Genomic DNA, 11,879 nt, shown 5'->3' on the forward strand with positions numbered 1-11,879 from the left:
TAGGTGAGGGCACAACCTTCACCCTAGATCTAAGCGAGGGCTATTGGGCCTCACCCAAAGTTACCCACCCCAAGCAACATGGCTAGAATAAACCTTAATAGTAATCAAACAAAATTGCTAGAATGAACTACAAGCACACAAGCAAAGACAGCCCATGATCATTCATTAAGGCTTTTAAATAAATTGAATACCATATGGAATGGAAAGAAAAAAAGAGAATATACATACTTGATCTCGAGAAGCACCAACCAGAAGTAAACCTTGATCGAAATTAGCCTGCAAAAAATGGCCAATCATGAAAAAAAAATGATAAATGTATGTAAAAAATTATTTATATAAATACAAGGTGACCAAATAATCATAGATTCACTGGAGAACAAACAAAGGTTGCCAATTGATAATTGAATTGAGCATATGAAATAAATTTTAGAATGTGAACCTACGAGTATGATTGTCTTGACAATCAAATATAAGAAATGGGTTTATAACATCCAACTATTGTGGTTACTAGTAAAATATCCCACACCCTACGGGATAGAACGATCTATTAGATCATGTCGTTAAGCTTCGAATGCAATTATTTACCTTGAAATTGATACTTCTCATACAATCTATCTATCGTTGAAAGCAAAATTTGTAAAATGCGACAAAAAGATTTTGGCAAGGAAAAAGAAAGCATATAGATTGTTACAAACATCGATACCTAATGAAAATATAGATTAAATAATAATAATAATAATAATAATAATAATAATAATAATAATAATAATAATAATAATAATAATAATAATAATAATAATTCACTTGAAGAAATATGCTTCATCTATCAAAAACATCCAAGATCTGAACAATGGATGTAGTACAAATACTCTTCAATTTTTTTTTTCACATTTGAAAGAAAGAGAAAGAAAAAACGATAGTGCACGAGTTGAAAAACTACCTATATCATACCATATGCTAAGGAGAGAAAAAGGGATATGGAAGGGGAAAAAAGCTGGAGAGCACATGAAAAATAACCTGGAAGATCTAGACCGATGTGAGAGCTCGATGTGAGAGCTCAAAAGAATTTTGATGTAATTTGCATAGACAATGACAAAGAGATGAGATGATACAAAATGAAGACAAACATCAAGAAGACAAGTCGCCAGTGCATAACTTGTCTCTATTTATATTATCCTTCCCCATGCCTAATTGAGTAAAATCCAAGTTACCATATTGGAGAGCTTTCTCAATTTAACATCTCTTTTTAGTTGCTAAGAAATCCCAATTTGAATTGTCATCTTATATTTGTATTTGTATTTCATTCTTGAACTAGTCTCATTTTATTGAATTAATATTTTCTTCGTCTACTATTCTCCCTCTCCCACAATATTTAAAACAGTTTATCTTAGTCAATCATAATTTATTCATGGATTCTCAAAGTAATCCACCAAAAGAGTGCAAGACATTTTCATATCATTCCTTGTAAACTGTAATAATTTTCTTATCCGAGATAGATGGTATTAAGGTCCGGAATCTAGTATGAGATTTGTAAGTTAAATAGATACTTGTTATCATATTGGTGAGCGATATATCTAAGTTCGTTAATTTGATTTCTTAAAACGGTTGATTGATGGATCTTTTAACTTCGTTACTAATTGACCATACATACCATTAAAATTACTTATTTTTCATCTACCTATTTATATCTTATTCTCGTTGGCAATCGTTAATGGTTATTTTATATTTTCTCAATTTGAATTTGTTCATTATTGTTAAGTATATAAAGCAAATAATGTTACATTAGCGACATAAGAAGTCATCTTTTTAGTGATTATTCTAAATTTCAACTTAGACACACAAAAAATTGCAATTCAATTATTGACGAGATACAGCTTACTAATTAAAACTGCAGCCCTACTTCTTTTAGCCAAAGAATAAGAAAAACTTCTGATAAATGGTCGCCAGTGGTTCATATGAAGATGTTTGTCCTCATGAATTTGGGTGGAAGGAAATCGCACAATAATAAAATTGTTGATGAAAATAAAGTATAAGGATGCAAGAAATCATAAGCATTGAACCTTTTGTGGGAAATAAAAAAGATATTTTACCATATACTCTCTTTTGCCCATTTTAGATAGGTCTACTTTGGGACAACTTGCTCACACACACACCGACATACCCAACAATAAACCTCATAACATATCTTCGTGAGTTCATTTTTCTTCATCAAGACTAATTGGATAAGTTCAAGCTTTTTGTATTCTATTCATTTTCCTAATTAGCCATAAGCTTATATGGTTATACATTAATTGTTTGACCAATTTATTGGTGGCCAAATCTAGTCATTATCTAATTTTAGGGCACCTGAATTCCGTTTTTTAATTTTCTTTTTGTTGTCGTTTATTTAATTCTATTTGCATTTGAATTCTTTCCTTAATGCCTTTTTCCCTCCCTTTGTTTTTAAAATGCTTTCCTTTAGTAATAATTTTATTTTCAAATTCCAAAGAGTAAAACAACAATATAATAATTAGGCAGACATCCTTACGTACAGATTTGTTTTTTTGGCAAAATCCTTTTATTATTGATTGACTTTGGAAGTTATGTTCCTCATTACTACCTCTCTTTGTATGCGTCTTGTTTCTCTATTATGAATAATTTGAATCATAAGTTACCAAAACATCTCAATACAATTTTCGATATTTCCCTGGCCTTTTTTTTTTGTTGGCTTAGTTGATGGATGAATTGCACGTTTGCTGGTGCTGCAGGTGAACAGTTGTTTGGGCAAAATGGGAAAGGTTGTTGTAAAAGCATTGGATTCTACAAGACTCGATTGTCAATATTCCAAACTTGATATCAAAGACTACTTGGTATACGCGTTGAAGAAGAGTTGTCAATATGAAGTTACTTTTAAGAAGTTTGTTCATATTTCTATGATATGTCTATTTGTATCTTGAGGTCTTTTGTAAATCTTAGGACTTTATCTCCTGAAAATGCTAGCTATATTTAATAGGAAGAGTAAAAGTCAAGTAACAAGTCCATAAATAGGAGTCTTGTAATTGTTCTTGTTAAGGAGAAATAAGGTGAATTGAATGAAAAGCCTATCTATCTCCTTCTCTTCTTTGTGAGTTGCAAGTATTTCACCTTTAATTTCTTCCATCAAATTGGTACTAGAGCTTACAGTTTGTGATCATAGCCTCAACAAACAATCGACTTTCTCTTCAATACCCTTGTCTTACCAAAGATAATCATGATAACTGGGCTGTTAGAATGAAAGCTCTACTCAGCACCTACGGTGTGTGGGAACTTATTAACATTGACTATGATGAGTTAGAGGACAAAGTCACCTTGAATCAAAACCAAATGAATGCCTTGGAGAAGGTTCAAACAAAAGATCATTATGCCCTATCAATCACGTATCAAGCTTTAGGTGATTCCATGTTTGAAAAGGTGTTGAACACCACCACTGCTATGGAGGCATTGGAGATTCTTCACAACACACACAAAAAAGTATAGAAAGTTCAGAAGATTCGCCTTCAAACTTTGAGAGGTGAATTTGAGGTAATTCATATGAAAGAATTTGAATCAATTGCTAACTATTTCAAAAGAGTTTTGGCGATTGTCAATCAGATGAAAAGAAATGGAGAAGACATTTCAAATGTTTGTGTTGTCAAGAAAATACTTCGGTCCTTAGACAAGAAGTATGACCACATTAATCTTGCAATTGAAGAATCCAAAGACCTAGATGCCATGACGATTTATGAGCTTTTGGGTTCATTACAAGCCCATTAAGAAAGCTTCAAAAAGAAAAAAGATTGAACCGATGTAGGAAGTTCTCCAAACGCGATTGACCATCCGACATAAGAAGGAGCAAAGAAGAGATCTTGTCCATATTCAAGGGGCAAATCAAGATCATGATCGAGTTTGAGGCCGACATTGCTTTCAAGGAAGAGGTCATGGATGAAGCAAAGGAGATGCTACTCGAATTGATGGTAGATACTAGTATCAAAGAGGTATTTGTGGAAGAGGAAAGAACTCAACAGGCCAATCGTATGATAAATCTAAAATTCCATTTTATTATTGCAATAAACTTAGTCATTATGCTTCTAACTATTAAACAAAGAAAGAAGTGCAACAGGTAAAGAGGCAAAGTTGGTGAATTATGCTGAGCAAGTTCTTTTATTTGCATTCAAAGAAGATGGAAGAAGAGGACAAAATGATATGTGCCACTTGAATACAAGTGCAAAGAGACAAAATGATGCAAGCAACCACATATGCAGGCGAAACAAATTGTAGAAATCAGGTGCACGTTCTGTTGTTTAACAAATCGTGATGATAAAAGTCCGATAATATAAATAGTAAAGAGATAAATTTGCAAGCAGATATATAATGGTTCGGCTTTATCCACAAGCCTACATCCACTCTCCTCACTAATAGCTGCAAGTCAAGCAAGATTGTGTTAGAGAAAACTCCTCATTGTTTTGAAGCTAACAAAATATTTCCAAATAATCTAGTCTGAAGGCTTATAGACTCAAGTGTTATAGTCTGAAGAACTTAAGATTCATCTATCAAAGTCTGAAGACCGTTTAGACTCTAATCTCAAAGTCTGACCTCAATAACAGATTCCAGATCGATGAGAAAAGACTTGTCCAGATGCGAGTTTATCTTCAAAAATTCGGTTCGTACGATTTGTGGAAGATCTTACGGCTGGAGATAGCACATTGTGATCAATTATTCTTATTGGAATCGATTCTATCTTTTGAGATGTGAAGTATACTTGGAAGGTTCCACTTATGGAAACAAAAATCCTGATTGTATGGGCGAGCAGGATTGATGGGCTATCATCACATTCCTTAAACGACTCGTGATCTCCTTGATTGATTATATCCAACGGGTAGATTGGAAGAACTCCTTTGGAAAGTGCCAACGGTTATAGAGGCATGGAGGAGTATATAAGGAAGACTCTTAAGTTGTTTAAGTGTGTGCGTGAAAGAAAAATTCCAAAGTCTAAATATCTGAGTTCTTTGCTATTTCAATTGTTAAGCTTAACTTGTACTCAAAAGAGAGATCAAATACTTGTGAAACTTTGAAAAAGTGTAGTAGAGTTTATACACTGTGAAATCAAGGACGTGAGACTGTAAAATCTCTTTTGGTTCATAGTGAAATCCAACTAGTGGGCTATCAGTGCGAGAGAGTGGACGTAGTCTTGATCTAAGCCGAACTACTATAAACTTTGTATTTCTATTCTCTTTCTCTGAACTCCTTACTTTAATTTGTAGCTTTATATAACTGCTTATAGTCGTTTACATCTTCAATCTATTATCTTCTAAAGGCGATCTATTTTCATTAAGTATTGAGAAAATTTCTTTTAACACCTATTCACCCCCATCTAGGTGTTCTTACTAGCCATTTCACTTGGTATCAGAGCTTGTGTGCTCATTTTACTGAAGTATTTTTACCTCTGAGTTAAAGATCTATGGCTAGTATTTTGGCTCCAGGTTTAGTTGAAAACCAGGGCAACACCAAACCCCCATACTTTGATGGAAAGGAATATAATGTGTGGAAAAACAAGATGAAAACATTTCTGAGATCGAAAGATCCCCTGGAATGGGATGTAGTAGAAAAATGGATCATTCCTAAAGCTACATTAATCTCAGAAAGAAGAAAAAAAGTTGTAGAGGCTAGCGAAATGGGACAAGAAGAAATAATCAAGAGACAAGCTCTTAATGCTAAAGCCATCTACTATTTATACTGTGCTTTATCTCCTACTGAATATAATAGAATTTCATCTTATAAAATAGCCAAAAAAAGTCTGGAATATGTTGCACGCTACCTATGAAGGAACTAATTGAGTTAAAGAAACAAAATCAATATTCTACTCGGACAGTATGGAGCCTTCAAAATGAAGCTAGGAAAATCTATCACTGACATGTTTAGTCGTTTCACAGAAATTGTAAACGGTCTAACATATTAGGGACGACCAATCTCAAGACCAATGAAGGCTAACAAATTGCTGCGTGGACTTTCTAAAGACTGGAATCACGTGAAGATTTCAATAAGGGAAACTCAGAGGATCATGCCGCTTTCTGTAGATGAACTAGTTGGCACACTTCAATCATATGAAGGAAAGCAAATCAATGAGAAATAAAATTATAAAGGTTTAAAATCTAACGATGATTCTGATACAGATTTAAAAGATGATTTGGACGATGAAGAACTAGCACTCATGATAAGAAAATTCAGAAAGTTGAATAGAAAAGGAAAAAGATTCAACTGGAAAAGGCAAGGCACTCAAAAGTTTCAGAACAAATCAACTGAGGACAAGGAAGTCAACAAAAATGTGATCTATTTTGAATGCAAGAAAAAGGGGCACATCGGACCCAATTGTCTTCTCGTTGAAGAAAAAGAAGGGAAGAACTGAGAAATACAGAAAGGCTCTCAAAGCAGAAACTTGGAGCGATACTGAATGTGAAGAAAGTGATGAAGAATATGCCAATATATGTCTAATGACAAATTCAGACCTGCCAAAAGTCTGACCTACCAAAAGTCTGATCTATGCACGCCATATGTGTTGAGAAAATAGGTTAGAAGTTCTTTTAAACATATAAACCAAGTTTCTACTAATCGAGTTTTGCTGCTTTTGAATATGGATCTCTTTGGACCAATCAGAACTCAAAGCATTGGTGGAAAGAAATACTGCCTAGTAATCGTGAATGAATATTCTCAATTTACTTGAGTTTACTTTCTGGCAAATAAGTTTGAAATCTTTTCTCACTTTTCAAAGTTTGCCAAGAAAGTTCAGAATGAGAAACGTTATCCTATTTCAAGCATACAGACGGATCATGAAGGTGAGTTTGAAAATCAATACTTTGCTAAATTCAGTGATGAATCCGGTTTCCAACATGTTTTCTCTTCTCCGTATACTCTAGAACAGAATGGAGATATGGAAAGAAAAAATAGATCTTTGTAAAAAAATGGCAAGAACTCTTTGAATTGAAAGTAATATTTCTTTTTCGTTTTTGGGCTGAAGCAATTTCTACAGCTTGCTACATTATTAACAGAGTATTTTTAAGGCATATTTTAGAGAAAACTCATTATGAAGTATTTAAAGGTAAGAAGCCAAATGTTTCTTATTTTCATGTATTTGGTTGTAAGTGTTTTGTTTTGAAAAATGCAAATGATCGAACTGGTAAGTTTGAAGAAAAATCAGATGAATGAATTTTCCTTAGCTACTCAACTTCAAGCAAAGCCTACAGAGTATTCAACAAGAAGACTCAGTCTGTGGAAGAATATATGAACGTCAAATTTCAAGACTCTGTGCAGAATCAACTGGATCGGAATCAACTTGAAGAATCTGAACCTCGCTCCAAACCTTAAAAAGTCTACTTCCCCTGAAGTGGTTCAAACTTTTGAAGAAAAACAACAAGCAGATCCAGAAGATTCAACTCAAGTAGAGGATCAGCAAACCATCAGACCAACTAGTAACTAGAAGTATAAGTCTAGTCATTCCAAAGAGCTCATCATTGGCAACATTGATGAAGGAATTCACATCAGATCCAAAAGGTGATAAGAGTCTAGTGCACTAGCACTTATTTCTGAGGTAGAACCCAAAAGTATAGAAAAAGCCTTAGCTGACGAAAGCTAGATTAAAGCTATGCAAGAAGAACTCAGACAGTTCAGCATCAATGATGTTTGGGAGCTAATTCTTAAACCAAAAGATAAATCTATTATTAGAGCTAAATGGGTTTTCGGGAACAAAATGGACGAGAAAGGAAAAGTGGTCAGAAACAAAGCAAAACTCGTGGCCAAAGGATATACACAAGAAGAAATGATAGACTATGATGAGACCTATGCACCAGTGGCAAGGTTAGAAATTATTAGATTATTACTTGCTTTTACTTGCTACAAAAATTTCAGGTTATTCCAAATGGACATCAAAAGTGCATTCCTAAATGGATTTATCCAAGAAGACGTCTATGTGGAAGAACCACCTAGATTTGAAGATCCAAAAAGACCGACTCAGTTTTGGACTGAAAAATGCCATATACGAATTAAAGCAAGTACCTCGAGCATGGTATGACAGGTTAAGTAAGTTTCTAATTCAAAATAGTTTTGTTAAAGAAAATGTGGATATTACCTTGTTCATTAAAAATGAAGGTAAAGATTTTTTACTCATTCAAATTTATGTTGATGACATTATCTTTGGATCATCTAATAAAAACCTATGCAATAAGTTTTCTAAGTCTATGCATGATGAATTTGAGATGAGCATGATGGGTGAATTATCTTTCTTTCTCGGTTTACAAGTGAAACAATTGAAGGAATAAATTTTCATTCACCAAGAAAAATATGCAAAAGACCTCATCAAGAAGTTCGGATTAGAGAACTGCAAAAAGACTGAAATACCAATGTCAAGTTCTTCGAAACTAGACAAAGACAAAGGAGGAAAGAAAGTTGACCAAAAGCTCTACAGGAGTATTATTAGTTCACTTCTCTATCTTATTGCTTCTAGACCTGATATCTTGTTTAGTGTTTGCAGTTGTGCTAGATTTCAATCAGATCCCAAAGAATCTCATCTAAGCGCCACAAAATGCATCTTCATATACGTTGCAACTACTTCAAAATTAGGTCTGTGGTATCCAAAAGATGGAGACTTTACTCTCCTTGGATATTCAGACGCAGATTTAGTAGGTTGCAGAGTCAATAGAAAGAGTACTTCTAGTACTTGTTAATTGCTAGGCAACAGGACAGTATCTTGGTTCTTAAAGAAGCAAAGTATTGTAGCTCTTTCAACAGCAGAAGCGAAGTATGTGGCTCTCGGAAGCTGTTGTTCTTAAATCTTATAGATAAAGCAATAGCTAAGAGACTTTGGAATCGTAGACTCATGCACCAAGATCAAATGTGACAACACCAGCGCCATCAATCTCACAAATAATCCAATTCTTCACTCAAGGGCAAAGCACATAAAAATTTAACATCATTTCATTAGAGATCATGTTCAGAATGGAGAAGTTATGATACGTTCATTGACTTGAAATCAGTTGGTAGACATATTTACAAAGCCACTAGAGAAAAGTCTATTTGAGTCTATTCGCACAAGACTGAACACTATATCTTTTATCAATTAAAGTTTAAAGAAAATCAGACTCATAACAACCAAAAGTTGCGACTGTAAGTTAATTATGTGTTAGTAATTTAATTTTTGGGTGAAAATTTGAAAAGGTACATTTATTTTTTTGAATCGTTACTTATTTTTAGTAATTATCTCTTTATTTTTGAATTTATGGTAGTTTTCATTTCAAAAAGGCAGTTTTTACTTTTTCATTTATGACGATCCGTATACCCCGTTTCGTCTACTTTATATACTTGTCAATTTTCTTCTTCTTTGTTTTCACACAAACCCTAAAATACAAAACTTCACTTTCTCACACTTTCTCTCTAGTTTAATCCAAAAAAAATTCATCTTTTTCACAATCAAGTTTGAGAAATCTCCTAAAGACAGTGATAATGTCTTCTCAAAGAAAGTCATCTAGAATCGCAAGCAGGGGACCACAGCATATGTGTGAGGGTCCTACGCACTTTGATCTGACCAAGGAAGAAAACTCTTCACAACAGCAGCAGCAAAGTCAACAACAACATTCTCAACCGCACCACTCTTTTCAATCTAGGACTCAAGTTCCTCCGCAACAACAAGCAGAGGAAGAAATTGTCGAAAATGTTTAACCTGTAAGGACTCTTAAGCCCGAATTCCTCTTCAAACTCTACTCTACGTTAAAGGAATAAGAAACTACAATGACTTTCATTGATGAGTTTTTGAGTGAGAAATGGTACAGAAATGAGACTCATTTTTTGAAGACAATGGAAAGTCTAGGCATTACGCTTGTAGGATTGGCCGAAAGGGCTTTTGCAAATTTTCCAAGTGATCCGCGGTTTGGATCTTTTAATCAACTTGAAAGGAAAGATGACGATGAAATGATATTCACACATTTTAAGCCTAGGATAGGTGTCGCTACAAACATTCGTGATGAAAGGACGAATCTTTTTCGTTCTAAGGACCACAAGAGAACTTATTCTAAACTGTTGAAGCGATGGGTGATGAACCCTAGGAGTGTCAATTTTGATTTTCTTGATTCGTTGAAAGTGAAACTGAGGGAGAAGTTTGCACTCCTTTAACTCAAACATTTTTGCTCTGAGACAACTATTGCTCACCCAGAACTTACGGCTTACTTCTATTCAAATCTATCCTTTTTAGATGCGAATAAATTCTCTTTCACTGTTAGAGACAAAGATTTTGTGGTCGATGTGAACACTCTGGCGATGTGATTGGGGTGGAAAGAGAAATTTTCCAACCAATTAGTGTGTCTGTTACTCACGCTACTTTGGAACTTGTTTGTCATAGGATTGCTGAAGGCAGGATTTCTTACTCTAAAATGAATGCCTCAAATATCTTGCTTCACAAGATTGTGATTAATTGTCTCAAACCCAAATCCACATCAAAGACTGATATCTCAAACTCTAAAGCAAAGCTGATGTACCCCATCAACATTAGTTACAAGTTTTCTCCGCCTCACATTATCCTTATGCACATGTATAGGACAGTAGTGAAGGACAAAAGGCAACTCCCTTATTCTGCTCTCATTACTCGATTATTCAGACACTTCAACATTCAGCCTCCTAAAATTTTGTGTGTTCGAACCATTGCTCCAATGGTAGTGGGACTGAATATGGTTTCCAAGATGCGTCTAAATGAGCTAAACAAGGTTTTGGAGAGCATTAAGGTGAAGTCCCCTGTCAAGGAAAGACAAGACTCTACAGCAGGAAAAAGGAAAGACAAAGAGCCCATGACAGAACCAATTAAGAAGATGAGAGCACTCATCTTGCAGGATGAAGAAGATGAGGATGACATCACTCTCTCCGCTTTTGCCTTAAAGAATTTATAGAGTTTTGTTAGCTTTCCAAAGACAGAGGATCGAGAGAACAGAGAAAGAGAAGAGACAAAGCAGAGAGATGAAGAAAGAGAAGTGATGAGGACGGAGGAAGAGGAAGGAAGAACAAAGGAAGAAGAGAGAGGGAGAGAACATGCAGAAGAAGAGGGTCATGATGATTCTCATGTAGAAGAAGATGGACAACATCTCATTGATGCTGAAAAAGAGCAAGAACAGGAAGAATAGTACTTTTCTTCACCTGAAGGCATAGAAATAGGGGAAGTCACTGATAAATCTCTCTCCTTCCTTCAAGCTCTCTTGCCAAAGGCCATCTCAAATCTCTCTCCGCCAATCTGCTGTCCTTTTTTTTCTCTCTTTTTTCTCCCCTCTTTATAAATCTGCCGTAGGTTGCTCCCTTTTGGCATCCCTCCAAAGTGGTTTCGGATGGCCAGCGAAGCTAGCTGCCTTTTCCTTCCATCTCCATCTCAAGACTGTCGTTAATCAACCTCCTCTCCCTGCCTGTGTATGTGCCTGCAGCTATTTCGATTCTTAGGGGCGAGTTGATGGTATTTTCGGCTAAGATGGCAGCAAGTTCTTTTGGGTTTTGACAACTGGAGGCATCGCCATGCTGTAGCCGTGTGTCATCGCTTCCCCTTCTTCTGCTCTGTCTCCTATCGCTCCCTCTGTTATGTTTCTTTCTTTTTTTGCAGGTCTTCGAAGACCGACACAAAGGGAGGAAGACCCTCGCTTGTGGGCTGAAAGGGAAAAAGGGGGCTAGGCCGGGCCCAATGCATGGAGAGAAAAGAAAAAGGGGTGGGCTGTTGTTGTTTTTTTTTTTTTTTTAACGACTAACTCCTAATTCTGTAGACAATTAAATCCTAAATGAAAATTGGGAAAATTTAGGTGTTAACAAGGATGACATCACTCTCTCCGCTTTTGCCTTACAGAATTTATAGAGTTTTGTTAGCTTTCTAG

This window comes from Eucalyptus grandis, chromosome 1 (genome assembly GCF_016545825.1).
Source record: "Eucalyptus grandis isolate ANBG69807.140 chromosome 1, ASM1654582v1, whole genome shotgun sequence".
Classification (NCBI taxonomy): Eukaryota; Viridiplantae; Streptophyta; class Magnoliopsida; order Myrtales; family Myrtaceae; genus Eucalyptus; species Eucalyptus grandis.